Raw genomic sequence first — 18,311 nt, 5'->3', positions numbered from 1 at the left:
TGCACCCAAAAGCATAAGATACGTAGGAATAAACCTAACCAAAGAGGTAAAGAATCTATACCCTAAAAACTATAGAACACTTTTTTTTTTTAATTAATTTTTACTGGTGTTCAATTTACCAACATACAGAAAAACACCCAGTGCTCATCCCGTCAAGTGTCCACCTCAGTGCCGGTCACCCATTCCCCTCCAACACCCGCCCTCCTCCCCTTCCACCACCCCTAGTTCGTTTCCCTGAGTTAGGAGTCTTTATGTTCTGTCTCCCTTCCTGATATTTCCCAACATTTCTTTTCCCTTCCTTTATATTCCCTTTCACTATTATTCCCCAAATGAATGAGAACATACACTGTTTGTCCTTCTCCGATTGACTTATTTCACTCAGCATAGAACACTTCTGAAAGAAATTGAGGAAGACACAAAGAGATGGAAAAATATTCCATGCTCATGGACTGGCAGAATTAATATTGTGAAAATGTCAATGTTACCCAGGGCAATTTACACGTTTAATGCAATCCCTATCAAAATAGCATGGACTTTCTTCAGAGAGTTAGAGCAAATCATTTTAAGATTTGTGTGGAATCAGAAAAGACCCCAAATAGCCAGGGGAATTTTACAAAAGAAAACCATAGCTGGGGGCATCACAATGCCAGATTTCAGGTTGTACTACAAAGCTGTGGTCATCAAGACAGTGTGGTACTGGCACAAAAACAGGCACATAGATCAATGGAACAGAATAGAGAATCCAGAAGTGGACCCTCAGCTTTATGGTCAACTAATATTCGATAAAGGAGGAAAGACTATCCACTGGAAGAAAGACAGTCTCTTCAATAAATGGTGCTGGGAAAATTGGACATCCACATGCAGAAGAATGAAACTAGACCACTCTCTTTCACCATGCACAAAGATAAACTCAAAATGGATGAAAGATCTAAATGTGAGCCAAGATTCCATCAAAATCCTAGAGGAGAACACAGGCAACACCCTTTTTGAACTCGGCCACAGTAACTTCTTGCAAGATACATCCATGAAGGCAAGAGAAACAAAAGCAAAAATGAACTATTGGGACTTCATCAAGATAAGAAGCTTTTGCACAGCAAAGGATACAGTCAACAAAACTAAAAGACAACCTACAGAATGGGAGAAGATATTTGCAAATGACGTATCAGATAAAGGGCTAGTTTCCAAGATCTATAAAGAACTTATTAAACTCAACAGCAAAGAAACAAACAATCCATCATGAAATGGGCAAAAGACATGAACAGAAATCTCACAGAGGAAGACCTAGACATGGCCAACATGCACATGAGAAAATGCTCTGCATCACTTGCCATCAGGGAAATACACATCAAAACCACAATGAGATCCCACCTCACACCGGTGAGAGTGGAGAAAACTAACAAGGCAGGAAACCACAAATGTTGGAGAGGATGCGGAGAAAAGGGAAGCCTCTTGCACTGTTGGTGGGAATGTGAACTGGTGCAGCCACTCTGGAACACTGTGTGGAGGTTCCTCAAAGAGTTAAAAATAGACCTGCCCTACGACCCAGCAATTGCACTGCTGGGGATTTACCCCAAAGATACAGATGCAATGAAACGCCAGGACACCTGCACCCCAATGTTTCTAGCAGCAATGTCCACAATAGCCAAACTGTGGAAGGAGCTTCGGTGTCCATCGAAAGATGAATGGATAAAGAAGATGTGGTTTATGTATACAATGGAATATTACTCAGCCATCAGAAATGACAAATACCCACCATTTGCTTCGACGTGGATGGAACTGGAGGGTATTATGCTGAGTGAAATAAGTCAATCGGAGAAGGACAAACATTATATGTTATCATTCATGTGGGGAATATAAATAATAGTGAAAGGGAATAGAAGGGAAGGGAGAAGAAATGGGTAGGAAATATCAGAAAGGGAGACAGAACATGGAAGACTCCTAACTCTGGGAAACGAACTAGGGGTGGTGGAAGGGGAGGAGAGCGGGGGGTGGGGGTGAATGGGTGACGGGCACTGAGGGGGGCACTTGACGGGATGAGCACTGGGTGTTATTCTGTATATTGGCAAATTGAACACCAATAAAAAATAAATTTATTATTAAAAAATATATATATATATAAACACTATAGGACCTTTCCTACCAAAGGTACTTACAAAGTGTTCATTGAAATTTTTGTAAGGTAGATAGATGGTTCTCAATATCTGAAACCCTATTTCCAGAATTATGAGAGACACGACAGTGAAGGAAGCAGGTTGGAGGAAGTCTGCCCAGATTTGAATCTGGGCAGCTGTAGGACCTTAGGCAAGTTATAGAGCTTCTCTGAGTTTCAGATTCCTTACTGTATAAAGTAGGGATAATGATAGTACCTACATTAAAAGGTTGTTGCAAAAGCTCAATAAGATAAGGCATGTATGATGCTTGGAACTGTGCCTGGTACGTAGAAAATGTTCAATGAATATTGGCTATCATTTTCCTGAAAACCAGAGATTTTACAGCATAGGCAAGAAAGTATGTGGCACTTGATTTGTCTATAATTATAATTTTAAAACTATTTTTTAAAAAGGAGGATTGGATTGAATAATGGTGATAAAGTGGAAGAATCATTTAATGATGGCCAATCAGATATGATTGTGGAGAGAGAAATGATTAAGAAGGCCCAGGCTTTGGCAAGCCCTGGATTCATCATGGGCCTGGCCTGAGCACTGTGTTCTTCACTTCCAGTCCTATAAGTGGATGTGTCAAGAACTGTAGGCAACATGTGTAATGATTCCTGAGAATGATTTTCCAAATAATTCTGTACCCACTGACACAGGTGTTGTACTTCCTGAACTTACCTAATCATTGTGTCCCAGAAAGACAGACAGATGTTCACACAGTACAGAAAGCTAATTTGGTAAAGCTGAAGGCCATTCTGTTCCGGAGAGCTAACTAACTAACCTAATTGCCTATTTAACACTGATTCAGGGTAAGTCTCAATACCTCTGAGCCTGAATCTTCTTGTGGATAAATATGGGTCAAAATACGGACCCGTGTTTCCCCCTCTGGGCTTCACTTTCCCTTCCACCAAATGACCAGGAAGACTCTCAGACCTACCTCTGGCTAACCTTCCATGGCTCTGCCTTCCCTGGGATGCTGTGAAGTCAGTTCAATTATATTGACCAACCTATTGGGGAATTTCCTGAATTTCCGACCTCAGGCTCTATGGGACACCAACTGACCAGAATCATTGATGGCCACACATGGAAGAATGTCTCTCTTCCAGCAGGAGGACAGCTGCCTGACAGGGGTCTGGGTGACTCCTCAGAAAGGAAAGGGTAGGGCAGCGGGCAATGGCTGTGTCTTCCCCTGGCTTCCAGCCACCTGGCCTCTGCTTGCGTGTAATGCTCTTCCTCTGGGCAGCAGGCAAGTGGCAAGCAAGCCTAGAAGTCTGAATTTTTGTACAGGACCCTAGCCCCAGCACAACACCCTCACTCTCATGGAACCGCATTAGCAGCCCACATGGAAGACAAGAGAAGGGCAGGAGCTCTCAAAGCTTAGACTCTTTGGCTCCAGTTGTCCAGAAAAGTCAACAGCCTTAAACAGGGGCTCCCAGGCCCAGCGTGCACTAGCAGCACACTGGAGGACGTTGTTTTAACACAGATTCGTGGGCTATAGACTAGAACACTCTGCTTCAGTAGGTGAACATGGCCCTGAGCATCTTATTGTAACCAATTCCCCAGGGCCTTTTTGTGCACAGCTGGGCTTAGGGATCCTATTGGCTCAGGTCACAGGAGATAGAGGAGACTAGAGGAGTCTATTTGGCAAAAGACTTTGCCAGCTAGACTCTTATCAGCTCCACCTATGCCCCAGTGGGGTTTGCAGTATGTGGAAAGGGCTTTCTAGCTGTGTCCATGTGTGAGTCTTAACATCTCAAAGTCTTGGTTATCTCATCTCTCAAGTGGGGATCCTGGTGATGACCCCTGCTTATTCATGTGGAGCTTATTTTATTTTTTCTTAAGATTTTATTTATTTATTCATGAGAGACACACAGAGAGAGGCAGAGACACAGGCAGAGGGAGAAGCCGACTCCACGTAGGTGGCCTGATATGGGACTTGATCCCGGGACTCCAGGATCACACCGAGCGGAAGGCAGGTGCTAAACCACTGAGCATCCCTCATTGTGGAGTTTAAATAGACAGTGCCCACAGAGCTCTTGGCAGAGGGCTCAGCACAGAATGAGCATTGAGTAAATACTAGTTATTGTCATTATTATTGTTGTCATTGTCATGACTTCTAAAGAAGCACAATGGCTCTCGGACCACCGCATGTCAGGAGCCAGCCCTATTCTAAGGAGTCTTCCTGAGAGGAGGCCAGTAAATCCTAATCTGACTTTAAAAAAAAAAAAGGAAATAAAGAAAAGGAAAGAGAAAGAGTAGCTAGCTTTGGGGCAGAGCCTGGGGATTTGGAAGAGCAGAGCGAGGTGCAGGCAGAGAACTGGAAAACTGTGGGCTGCCCGTGGAGTGGGGAGCGCTGGGGGCAAGGGGTAGCTTGGCTCTGTGCAGAATCAGACTCCTGGTGAGTCACTGGACCACTCCCAGCCTTCTTTCCCCCCACTCATTTGTAGAGTGGGATTGCCTGGAATGATAACTAAGGTCTCCTTTGCTATACTTCCAACACTTTTTACAAAGATGGTTCAAGTCCGTTAGTCCATGAGGCTAAAAAATATTCACATTTATTCAATCTGGGTGATGAATAGAGAAATGCCTGCTAGGATATTTCTTTAATTTCCTATACTTTTGAAATATTTAACAATAACAAACTCAGCTATCGTTTACAAATGCCAGCTGATTGGTTCATGTTAATCCCAGCTGGTATGACCCTGGTCGAAATAGGGAAGCAGGCAAAATGGCCTGCAGTGGCCCTTCAGCTGTGTGACCGCACCCATTCTTCCCTCAGAGATCCACACTCCCTCTCAAGTTCTTTAGCCCTCCTCAGCCTCCCTTCGGCAAGGACTTGACTCATTTTTCCAGAGTTCCTGGTCTCATCTTGGGACTGGTTTGATTTGAGGTACGAATAGCTGATGGTGGCTTAATTTCAATTCCTACTTCTACTTATACATCAAATGTCATGTGTGTCAGACCTGCGGCTATGAGTGGGGAGGCTGGTGAGGAGTTTTGTTGGAGGATGAAGGTCGCATGCTACCCCTCCAACTCCACCATGTGCAAAGCTGCTCCCTTGTTGCAGGAAAAAGATCAGTTTTGTCTCCATGTTACAGTGTTCCTGCACAGAGCAATTCAGAATGATACCAAAACAGCTACTCACCTCAGGCATCTGGGTGCATGCCTGCCTGTGTGTGTTTTGCTGTCAATTAGTTGCCTGTGTGTAAACAAAATAGCCGCTTTATTGGAAGATTTTTCCCTTCTTAACTAGTCATTATTGCATTGTACACTCTTAGACAAAGAGAACTTTAGCTAAATTGCTTTGCAGGATATTACCCAAACAAATACAAATTCAAAGTGGGACTCTCTTTTGTTTCTTTGCTTCCCTGTGAATATCTAATCTGATACTCAATCTTTCTCTTCTTCCTTCACTCCTCCTGGTGAGTCCTTTGATTTTCTTGGTCTTAATTCTACACTAAGCATAAAATATATCTTGTATATCTGCAGTGTTACCTAAACTCAATCATTCCCTGACCAGTCACCTACTTTTTGCCATATTCATGTATCACCCTTCCTATCACTTAGCCAGTTTTCTTTACATCAAGTCATTTATAAAATAGAATCATCATCAGAGATAAGTTTATTTTTTTTCAATTTTTAGCTTTTATTTATTTATATTTTATTTCAATTCAATTTATTAACATATAGTGTATTATTAGTTTCAGAGGTAGAATTTAATGATACATCAGTTGCGTGTAACACCCAGTTACATAAAGTGCCCTCCTTAATGCCCATCCCCCAGTTACCCCTTCCCCCCAACACAGAGAACTTTAAATTATTTCTTTAAGTAGGAAATCACTATTACTTCACCTAAATGAGAGGTAACTATAAAAATAAATATAATAGAAAACAAAACAATGTCCCTAAATTTAGGTGATTTCCCTATTAAGCATCTCAGTCCAAGACCTGTTTTTTTCTTTCTTTTTTTTTTTTTAATTTTTATTTATTTATGATAGTCACAGAGAGAGAGAGAAAGAGAGGCAGAGACACAGGCAGAGGGAGAAGCAGGCTCCATGCATCGGGAGCCCGACGTGGGATTCGATCCCGGGTCTCCAGGATCGCGCCCTGGGCCAAAGGCAGGCGCCAAACCGCTGCGCCACCCAGGGATCCCCTTTTTCTTTCTTTTTTAAGATTTATTTATTTATTTGAGAGAGAGATTGGGAGAGAGCGAGCAGGTGGGAGGGGCAGAGGGAGAGAGACAGAGTCCTGAGTGGACTCCATGCTAAGTGCAGAGCCAAAGGTGGACTCAATCTCACGACCCTAATACCATGACCTGAGACAAAACCAAGAGTCAGGGGATCCCTGGGTGCCTCAGCTGTTTAACGCCTGCCTTCATCTGGGGGTATGATCCTGGAGTCCTGGGATCGAGTCCCACATCGGGCTCCCTGCGTGGAGCCTGCTTCTCCCTCTGCCTGTGTCTCTGCCTTTCTCTCTCTCTCTCTCTCTCTCTGTGTCTTTCATGAATAAATAAATAAAATCTTAAAAAAAAAGATCCACACAACCAGTCCTGAGCTGAAAAGCTAACATCTTTCTCTTTAAGTGACTTCTTGTTATTTAATGCCTAAAGCAATTCCTTATCTTGTGAGTAGTTATATTCCACACTTTGGAGCTCTGGACCCTTACAGATAGTCTTCTAATCCAGTCTACCTGATTCTATCCTGGCTTTACTTTGAATGCCCAAGGCATCTCCACACTTGTTAGCTTTGGGTGTCTTACATTCTCCCCCAGGGCTCTATAAGTCTTTTGGGCCTTCCCTTACCCACCCTCATTCAAGTCCACCACTAGCAAATTTTGCCCAGGGAGCAGTCTCTTAACCCCTGCCTCCAAATACTTTCAAGGAAAGCTGACAGTGCAGTCTTTCAGAGCCTCCATTTCCTCATCTGCAAATCAAGGAAGTATAATACTGGCTGCAAGGATTAAATGATCCAGTGAAGAGAGTGCCTTGCACAATGGCCATAATAAGAGCTCAATGAGCAGTAGCAATTGTCGTTAGCCATTAAGACATTAGGTCTGACTCCAGTGCCAGCTCCTTTCAAACACTCAGCTCTTAAGCCACCCCCTTAGCCCTTGCTGCCTGCATTCAGTGGCTCTTGCCAATGCCAATACATGATTGTTTCACTTAAATTCCTGGTCAGTGATGGTTGATTGTCTGGAATGCCATTTGTGTTTGCATGGTATGTCTCTGATCTGAATTAGTCACCAGGGTCAAGTAGTTTGGAAGAAGAGTGTGATTGGAGAGCATGTTCTAGTGGTCCCACCTGAGAGGCACATGGCTTTCTGAAGAGACCTTTGTTTTTTCTCGCTTAGTTGATAGGACTAGAAGGGACAGCTTCTGAGAAGGGATATGGCCTTTAGCCCTGAAGGGGCTTTGGAGTGGCCAGGTTCTCCAGCGTATTGGGTAATACATTCATTGTAAGTTCAGTTTCTTTGTGTGAGCTTTTCTTTGCCTTACTAGACTAAGGCAAAGACACTAGATTCCTGGAAGCCAGATTCAGCCTCTTATAAAAGGACACCAAGCAGAGAGTCATACAGTAAAGGGAGGTAAACATTCTTTTAAACTAATTTATCAATTTTACACAGCATAGTGGTGTTGGGTTACTGGAGTCAACAGCCAGCAGTCACATTCCTTAGTTGTTGGATTGGTGAAATGCATTAACAAACCCAGTAAAACTCTTTCTGATTAATCATGTTGATAAGTTTTTTTTTTTTTTTTTTTTTGTAGTGTGTTACAAGCCCTTCTAATCTGCTTGGACAGCAGCCCATACTGGTGAAGTGTCTTGACTTATCTAAAGAGGCATTGCTGAGAAGGCTACCAGACCTGGAATTTTATTGGGATGTCATGTAATCATTAACATTTGCGGATATTGCTTCCCTGCATTTTGATTTCTTTCTTAAAATGAAGGAAATGTTTGTAGGGTGAGGGAAGAAAGTAAGGAAAGATGAGCCCCAGAAACAGTGCAAGGAAAGGAAGATGCTGTTATTAGCTGAAACTGAAAACACTGTCTTATTGTCAGGGATGAAAATATTTGAAAACACTAATAATAAATAACTTCAATGAACACTCATCTTTTAAAGGCAAAGGAAGATAAGTATGCATTTATCTCTCAAAAAATAAGTAGAAATCTTTTTTTTTAAAGATTTTTATTTATTTATTCATGAGAGAGAGAGAGAGGCAGAGACACAGGCAGAGGGAGAAGCAGGCTCCATGCAAGGAGCCCAACACGGGACTCAATCCCCAGGATCACACCCTGGGCTGCAGGCAGCACTAAACTGCTGTGCCACCGGGGCTGCCCAATAAGTAGAAATCTTGATTCAGGTTTCTCAGCTTTGGCGCTATGATGTTGTGAATAGGATAATTGTTTATTGTGGGGAGCTATCCATGAATTATAGGATGTTTAGCCTCTACCTAGTAGAGCCTGTTGCTGTCCTCTGATCCCTCTGTGACAACCAAAAAGGTCTTCAGACATTGCCGGGTGTCCCATGGGGTACAAAATTGCCCTCAGTTGAGAAACACTGTTCTAGATGTATAGTTCTGAAATCTCAAATAACCTGTTATGACTCTCTGCTGATCCCATTCCATCATATTTTTTAAGACAAAAATGAAACATTTAGTTCTTCCAGCGGCCCCTTTCTCACCTGGACTTCTCTTTTCCTGATCTCTCTACATAGAGACCTTCAGTCTATATGTCTACACTGTTTTCTCCTGCTCCTCCTTCTACACACTACACTGTACTAAACAATTGATCAGTAACAGCTTGCTAAAGGGAACTCCTTCTCCCTTAAGTTTGTGACACCTCAGAGGCAGTCTAGACAAAATTCCTCAAATTATTCAGAGATAAAATGAATATTCTTTAATTAAAAAAAAATGTCTAGCGGATCCCTGGTTGGCTCAGCAGTTTGGCGCCTGCCTTTGGCCCAGGGCATGATCCTAGAGACCCGGGATCGAGTCCCACATTGGGCTTCCTGCATGGAGCCTACTTCTCCCTCTGCCTGTGTCTCTGCCTCTCTCTCTCTCTCTCTCTGTCTCTCATAAATAAATAAATAAATACAATCTTTACAAAAATAAATGTCTAAATAATAGCAACTTAAATGAGACAAGAGGCAGCAAGATGTAGCCCAATTACTGGAATTTAAAATAGCTCATGTCTATAGGCAGAGGACCTGAATAGACATTTTGCCAAAGAAGACATACAGATGGCCAACATGAAAAGATGCTCAACATCACTCATCATCAGGGAAATGCAAATCAAAACCACAATGAGATTTCACCTCACACCTGTCAGAAGGGCTAGTATCAAAAAAGACAAAAACTCATAAGTGTTGGCAAGGGTGTGGAGTAAAGGGAACCCTTGTGTTACTACCAGTAGTAACTGGTAGGAAGATAAATTGGTGCAAACACTGTGGAAAACAGTATGGAGTTTCCTCAGAAAAAATAAAAATAGAACTAATATATGATCCAGTAATTCCACTACTGAGTACTCAAAGAAAACAAAAGCACCGATTTGAAAAGATACAAGCACCCTTGTGTTTCTGCAGCCAATAGTCAAGATAGGGAAGCAACCCAAGTGTCCATCCATGGATGAATGGATAAAGATGTGGTATATATACAATGGAATATTACTCAGCCATAAAAAAATGAGATTTTGCCATTTGTGACAACATGAATGGACCTAGAGGGTAATAAGTGAATAAGTGAAATAAAGCAGAGAAAGACATATCATATGATTTCATTTATATGTGAAATCTAAAAAACAAAACAAATGAAAAAATAAAAACTCTTAAATAGAGAACAGCAGAGGGGAGGTGGTGGTGGGGGGATGGATGAAATAGGCACAGGGTAGTAAGAGGTACAACCTTCCAGTTGTAAAATAAATAAGTCATGGAGATGAAAAGTACAACAGAGGGAATATAGTATATAAAAAAAAGCTCACATATATTAAGTGCTTGCTTGGCACCACACCCATTATCTTATTTAATTCACATGTTACCCACATTTATCAGATGAGGAAATAGAAGTTTAATGAAGTGATTTGTTCAAGTCCCCAGAGCTGAACTGGAAGCATGTGAATTTGATCGCAGGCAATCTGACCCTGGGGTGGGCCCTCAGCCCTTAATGCAGCCAGCTACAGTCCTAAAGGGGTAGAGGATCTCTGAATGGGGCTGGGGACCAAGGGGAGAAATGACTTTTCAGGAGTTGTAAGAACAACTTGGCTGAATTCTAGAGGCCCCAGCTTTCAGTGTCTGGGCCTATGCAAATCTGCAAGTGAGTGTGGTCCCATTTCTTTGTTTCCATCTGCCTTAGTGAAACTGCCTCTGCTTAGCGGTGTGGAGTATTGCTTTCTTAGTTTAGAAAGTGCATTTATAAAGGCAGCTGAAGTGAAGAATATGGTTCAAGAGGGTGCCCCAGCTTGCAGGTGTTGGGAGAATAGGGTGGGGGTGGGGAATGTAGGGCTGGAGGATGGAGAAATAAGTTAAGCCTTTGATCGTTGAGGAATGTGGGAAGAAAAAAAGGATGGACATAGGTTCAAAGCCTCGGCTGTACCTGGACCTATCCTAAAAACTGTTTTTGTTCATTTTGTATTTCTAATACAAAAGCACAAAGGAGATAGTTGTAGTTTCCAATTTTTTGGTGGCAAAATTGTCTGCAGACATTGTAGAAGATTTCCACATGCCCTTCTATACTACAATAGTAAACATGTTTACTGGAGAAAAACTAAAAGCAAGAAGGAAAAAGTAACAATATAACTGACAACCCCACTGCATGGCAAAATCCACTGCTTATACATTGTAAATCAGACTCTTGCAGGTCACAGAATCTTCAAGAGAATTGTCATCAAATGATTGGTTGAACAAGATGGGAAGGGGGAGGAAAGGAGAGGCCACAGTGAAGGCCAAAATTAACAAGATCATCCAACCCGTATTAGCTGCCATCTGACTGCTTTAATAAGCTCCTACATTCTGCAGGGAGCAGCGTGTCAGTTCCTAAGTACAGGGCACCCATGAGGCCCCTCCTTGACCACTGACCAGAGGTATCATCTCTGCCTTACTCTAAACGCCCTCCTCCCAAAGGTGGGGCAAGGCCTCTCAAGGGCTTTGGAAAACCCTGCATCCCCCCTCCTCCACCTGCCTCCAACCATCGGAGCCAGTCACCCATGCTGTGAGTGCTGGAACATAGTCTTCCAGTGCTCTCTCCTGGGTAGCCCTTAAAGGGCTCTCAAAGCTTCAGGGTTCTCTCTGGAAATCACCCCACCTGGGCCTCTGAAAGGCTGCACCACACTAGACCACTGGAAAACAGGAGGAAAGCCCGAGTCACAGAATCATTGGGAAAACTTTTTTTGCACTGAAGTCTGTTGTCAGACTGTCTTCTCTTCTAATGCTGTGTAACCCAATGTTGTATGTGTTCATCACGTGTGATTTTTTAAAAAGATTTTATTTATTTATTTGAGAGAGAGAGAGAGGAAGGGGGAGAGAGAGAGAGGGAGAAGCAGACTCCCCACTGAGCAGGGAGCCCTATGTGGGAGTCGATCCCCAGGTGTCCCTCATCCTATGTGATTTAGATATTTTTTCCTTTGAGGGTGGGGGATGTTTACCTCTTATATTGATTGTTTGATTTGTTTCTTTGTTTTTGTTACAGAGAGAGAGCCTGTGGTGGGGTGGAGGGGTGGGTGGTGTGTGGGAGGGGCAAAGGGAGAGGGAGAATTTTAAGCAGGCTCAGTGCTCCGCACAGAGCCTCAGGATTAGATCTTAAAACCCTGAGATCATGACCTGAGCCAAGATTGAGAGTCTGCAGCCTAACCTACTGAGCCACCCAGGCACCCCTTGATTTGTTTTTAATAGAAGACCATCAATAGGGGGCACCTGGGGATGCCTGGGTGGCTCAGCAGTTGAGTGTCTGCCTTTGGCACAGGGCATGATCTTGGAGTCCCAGGATCAAGTCCCGCATTGGGCTCCCTGCATGGAACCTGTGTTTGTGTCTGTGTCTGTGTCTCTGTCTCTCTCGGTGTTGCTCATGAATAAATAAAAAAAAATCTTAAAAAAAAAATAGGGGCACTTGGGTGGCTCAGTCTGTTAACCATCTGCCTTTGGCTCAGGTCATGATCTCAGGATCCTGGGATCAAGCCCTGTGTTGACTTTGACGTGTTTCTAGCTCTGCTTCTCCCTCTCCCTCTGCCCCTCCCTCCTCCTCATGCTCTCTCTCTTTCTCTCAAATAAATAAATAAATAAATAAATAAATAAATAAATAAACAAACAAAACTTTTTAAAAAGAGAAGAAAACCATCAACAGTTACAGAAGAGCATATATAGTGAAAATTGTTTTTCCTTTAACCTCTCATCTAATCTCCCAGTTCTCTTCCCCAGAAGCAGCTATGGCTACTGAGTGACTAAACAGCTGTCTCAGTCCCTTTTGAGTCTTCCCAGTACACAGAGGACCAACACCCAAAGCTCCAGCAGGGTCTCCAAAGCCCTGCCCAGCCATCCAGGCTTTTCTGGAGCCACATTTTTCCTTGCACTGTGCTCCAACTGTACTGGCCTTCCCTCCATTCCTACCTTGGGACCTTTGCCCATTGTGGCTGCTCCACCTGGGTGCTGTCCCCACTTCCTGTGTCCAGCTAGGCTCCGCAGGTCTTGGCTTACATACAACTTCCTCAAAGGGGCCTTCCTGACCTCCTTCTCTCAACTAAGGCCATCTCTAACCTGTCTGCAGCTGGATCATTTCCTGTGGAGCATCTTCTCAACTTGTTTTATATTTATTTGAGTGACTATGTGTTTAATGTCTGTTCCAACTAGGCTATAAGCTCTCTGAGGGCAGGGGCTCCAGCATCCCACACGGATGGGGTGTCCTGCACACAGTGTTTGACTTACCGGGGGAATAAATGTTGTCTTGATTGAATATTTGGTTAGTGGAAGGCAATTGTGTTTTTGTGGATTTTCTGACTTTTAACTTAAAAAAATTTATGGAACATCTCCAGTGTATATCAAAGTAGCAGTGCATTGAACCCCTATACACATTACCTTGACTCACCAGCTGTCAAGATTCTGCCAATTTGTATAATTTTACCCTCTTTTACTTTACTTTCTTTTTTTTAGCCTGCTGAAGGTACAGAAACATTAATGATAGCTGCCATTTATTGAGTGTTTACTATGTGCTGGTAACTGTGTTAAATGTTTCTAATGGGTAGTATTTTTTAATCCTTTCAGCAACTCTGCTGAATGGGATTTATTTATTTATTTATTTATTTGCTGGGTACAGTATACTTTATTGATGGTACATGACAAGGTAGGGCTCCCCAAGCCCCTCCCCTTCCTCAGGGGTCTGGGATGTAAATTAGAGGTCAGGAAATTCTCAGTGTGTTGGGGGATTAAGTTGGGGCAGGGACTCCCCAGCAGCTGAGGGCCTCTCTCTTCCTCTTGTTCTCACTGGGGCTGGTGGTCCAGGAGACTCTTACTCATTGGAGGCCATATGGACCATGAGGTCCACCACTTGGTTGCTGTAGCCAAATTCATTGTCATACCAGGAAATGAGCTTGACAAAGTGGTCATTGAGGGCAATGCCAGCCCTGGCATTGAAGGTGGAAGAGTGGGTGTCACTGTTGAAGTTCCAGGAGACAACCTGGTCCTCAGTGTAGCCCAGGATGCCCTCGAGGGGGCCATCCGATGCCTGCTTCACCACCTTCTTGATGTCGTCATATTTGGCAGCTTTCTCCAGGCAGCAGGTCAGATCCACAACTGACACATTGGGGGTGGGGACGTGGAAGGCTATGCCAATGAGCTTCACTTTCAGCTCAGGGATGGCCTTGCCCACAGCCTTGGTGGCACCAGTGAAGCAGGGTTGATGTTCTGGCCAGCCCCTCGGCTGTCACGCCACAGGTTCCCAGAGGGGCTTCCCTGGTCTTCTGGGTGGCAGTGATGGCATGGACAGTGGTCATGAGAACCCTCCACGATGCCGAAGTTGTCATGAGTGACTGGCCAGAGGAGCCAAGCAGTTGGTGGTACAGGAGGCATTGCTGACAATCTTGAGGGAGTTGTCATACTTCTTGTGGTTCACACCCATCACAAATATGGGGGCATCAGCAGAAGGAGCAGAGATGATGACTCTCTAGGCCCCACTGTTCAAGTGAGCCCCAGCCTTCTCCATGGTGGTGAAGACCCCAGTGGACTCCACAACATACTCAGCACCAGCATCACCCCATTTGATGTTGGTGGGATCTCACTCCTGGAAGATGGAGATAGACTTCCCATTAATGACAAGATTCCCAATCTCAGCCTTGACCGTGCCGTGGAATTTGCCATGGGTAGAATCATACTGGAACATGTACACCATGGAGTTAATGTCAATGAAGGGGTCATTGATGGCGACAATATCCACTTCACCAGAGTTAAAAGCAGCCCTGGTGACCAGGTGCCCAATTCGGCCAAATCTGTTCACTCCGACCTTCACCATCGTGTCTCCAGGACGCGGCTGGCACTGTGCCAGAAGATGCAGCTGTCTGTCGAATGGGGAGTAGCAGAGAGCCCTAAGTGGGCATTATTATTCCCATTTTGGAGATGAGGAAACTGAGACAGTTTAAGTCACTTTGTGCAGTGTCCTCCACTCAGTGGATGGAAAAGCTAGGCTGAGAATCCAGGTCTCTGACTCCAGAGTCCAGATTCTCAACCACCAACTTGCTTGTTGCAGACTTAATCAAATACACATCTCTCTCACCTGCCTTCCTTCTTGATACCTACAGACTTTAAAAATGTTTGAAGCATTTTTATTGTGCCTAGGCTGTAAGGGAAATGTTCTCATGTCTGTGAAAGGAGCATGGCAATTGGCTTTATTATTCTCCTATAAAAACACCAACTCAGCCAATAAATGCTTATTGAACCCTTTTTTATTTACCAAGCACTGGGTTTTAGAGCTGGGAAAACAATAGTGAGAAAAAAATAAATACCATCCTTGCTCTAGTGGAGCAGAGTCAAGTCCAGATCCTCATCTACTTTTTTCTTTCCTTCTGCTTCACAACTATCTGAAGCAATACTACTTTCATTTCTGATTGGGCAGAGGAAGGATAAAGATATGTAATTCAAAACAGGGCTGCTGTGTACTGTTATGCAGTTAGTGCACTGCACAAAAACACCTGGTTGAGGAGGCCAGTTGGAGCTGGTTCTAACCTGAGCCCCATTTGCCAAGCTGAGACCCTGACCTGAGGCTATTCCTGAGGAAGAGGTGCCTTCTCAACACCTCCCCCCTTCCCACTGCAGACCCACAGAGGCATTACATAGCCCAAGGTGGCCTTTTTGGTAGAGCTAGGAAAAGAATGGAAAGGAGAGAGTAAAACTGCCCTGTCAAACTGAAGTTTCATGAAATTTACCATTTGTGCTCTTCATGTCTCCCATTGACTTCGATGATGAAATTTGAAGGGACTTCAGGTTTTCATTTATGTTCAACAGATGTTATTTCTGGGTCACCTGGGTGGCTCAGCTGGTGAGCATCTGCCTTTGGCTCAGGGCCTGATCTTGGACACCCAGGATCGAGTCCTACATCGGGCTCCCTGCATGAAGCCTGCTTCTCTCTCTGCTTATGTCTCTACCTCTCTCTCTGTGTGTCTCTCATGAATAAATAAATAAAATATTTTTTTAAAACCCCAGACATTATTTCTTTTCTTTTTTTAAAAAAAAATTTTTATTTATTTATTTTAGAGAGACAGAGGGAGAAAGAGAGTTACTACGGAAGTGGGGGAGGGCCCGAGGGGTAGGGAGAGAAAGAATCCCAAGTAGATTCTGAGCTGAGCTCAGAGCCCGATGTGGGGCTCAATCTCATGGCCCTGAGATCATGACCTGAGCTGAAACCAAGAGTCAGACAACTGACTGAGCCACCCAGGCTCCCAGACATTATTTCTTAGAGCTGTTTTAGGTTGACAGCAAAGTTGGGTTGAAGGTACAGAGATTTCCTGTGTGTGTGTATATATATATATATCTTTTGCCCCAGCACATGCGTTGCTTCCCTCATTATCAACATCCCCCAACAGAGGATAATAATCATATGCCAATATAAGTTCACCAGTTATAACAAAAAAGGCCAAAGGCCTTAAGGTTTTGATGACAATAAGAATCAAGTACTGGTTCAACATAGGAAGAATGCATAGTGGTTAAAAGCATAAGATGTAAAGGGTATACATTATGACTTAAGAAACTTCCTGTGGGATGTGCCTGACTGACTCAGTCAGTAGAACTGTGACTCTTGATCTCAGGGTTGTGAATTTGAATCCCATATTGAGGGTAGAGATTACTTAAAAAAAAAAGAGAGAGAAGAAAAAAAAAAAGAAACTTCCCACCATGGGGCGCCTGGGTGGCTCAGTTGGTTAAGCATCTGCCTTGGGCTTAGGTTGTGATGCCAGAGCCCTGGGATCAAGCCCCACACTGGGCTCCCTGCCCAGTGGAGAGCCTGTTTTTCCCTCTCCCTCTGCTGCTCCCTCTGGTTGTGCTCTCTTTCTCTAATAAACAAACAAAATCTTTAAGAAAAAAAAAATAAAGAAACTTCCTGCCAACATGTAACTGGAAATAATGGGAAGAATTAGTAATAGTTTTCAATTGGCTCATGTCTTAGACTTAATTTCTAAAGTTGAGTGGATCATCTCGTCATAATGATGAAGAAAATAATAATTACAAAGCTGTCTATGAATTAACCCAGAAGTTTTCCATTAAAAAAATTGAGATTTAAATGAAATGTAACATTGCATAAGTTTAAGGTATGCATGTTAATTTTATATATTGCAATATAGTTGCCATTGTAGTGTTAGCTAAAACTTCTAGGACATCATATAATTGTCATTTCTTTCTTTCTGATGAGAATAATTTAGATCTAGTCTCTTAGCAAATGTGTTATTTATAATGCAGTGTTGTTCTCTATAATCACTATACTGTGCATTACATCTCCAGGACTTATTTATCTATTAGCTGCTAGGTTGTACCCTTAAACAACTTCTCTCCTATTTCCTCATCCCTCAGGCTCTGGTGACAACCATTCTATTCTGTTTTTAAGTTTGGCTTGTTTAGATTCCTCATGTAAATGATACCATACAGTATTTCCGACTTATCTCACTTAGTATAATGTACTCAAGTTCTATCCATGTTGGCATAAATGGCAGGATTTCCTTCTTTCTCATAGGTGAATAATATTCCATTGTGTATGTGTATGTGTATGTGTATGTGTGTATGTGCATGTGCTATACCACTTTTTTTTAATCCATTCATCCTTTGACAGATACTTGGGCTATTTCCATATGCTGACAATTGTGAATAACACTACATGTAACTCTTCAATACCCTGTTTTTGTTTCCTTTGGATATATACCCAGAAGTGGAATTGCTGCATCATATGGTATTTCTTTTTTTTTTTTTTCTAAGATTTATTTATTTATTTATGATAGAGAGAGAGAGAGAGAGAGGCAGAGACACAGGAGGAGGGAGAAGCAGGCTCCATGCTGGGACCCCAACGTGGGATTTGATCCTGGGACTCCAGGATCGCGCCCTGGGCCAAAGGCAGGCGCCAAACCGCTGAGCCACCCAGGGATCCCCCTCCGCCCATTTTTAAATTGAGTTTAAATTGAGTTTATTATTGACTTATAGGAGTTCTTTATATATTTTAGATATTAACTCCTCTCTGTTTCTATTATTGTGTATAAAAGTATTAATTAATTTAGTGAACACAGATACGTGGAGGGCCTTGTACTAAGAATTTTACACACGTTGCTTTATTTAATTCTCTTCATAGTCCCATAAGAGAGTGTTTTATCTCAGTTTTATATAGAGAGACACTGACATTTGAGTTACCCAAGGTCATATAACAAAGAAGTGGCTAAAAATGGGGCTTGAACGTGGTCTATTTGACTCCAAAACCTGCACATGTCACCACCATCTTATGCTCCTCTGTTTTAGGAGAAGAGATCTATTGACTAAGCTTTCAGGTCCCTATCTTGACCAGAGTACCCACCACACAAATTTCAGACTTCTATAAAGTATTTCCAGTCTACTTCAATTTGGAATCTTTCTCAGCTTTCCTTCATTAAATATCTGCTACCCTCATAATGTAGCACTGGTGCCCAGGAATCCTTCTTGGGGAGTGCAGCTAAC

General features: G+C 43.0%; 1 long non-coding RNA gene and 1 pseudogene across 1 annotated transcript in view; one reads left to right on the top strand and one right to left on the bottom strand.

Annotated features, from left to right (window-relative positions):
• LOC121484275 overlaps positions 1 to 18,311 on the top strand; it is a 78,922-nt gene that overhangs the window by 29,130 nt on the left and 31,481 nt on the right. The gene's annotated exons all lie outside the window — the stretch shown is intronic.
• Positions 13,447 to 14,640, bottom strand: LOC121484273 (annotated as a pseudogene).

Source organism: Vulpes lagopus, chromosome 2 (assembly GCF_018345385.1).
Source record: "Vulpes lagopus strain Blue_001 chromosome 2, ASM1834538v1, whole genome shotgun sequence".
Classification (NCBI taxonomy): domain Eukaryota; kingdom Metazoa; phylum Chordata; class Mammalia; order Carnivora; family Canidae; genus Vulpes; species Vulpes lagopus.
Note: the sequence above shows the minus strand (reverse complement) of the source record. Positions and strands in the feature narration are given on the sequence as shown.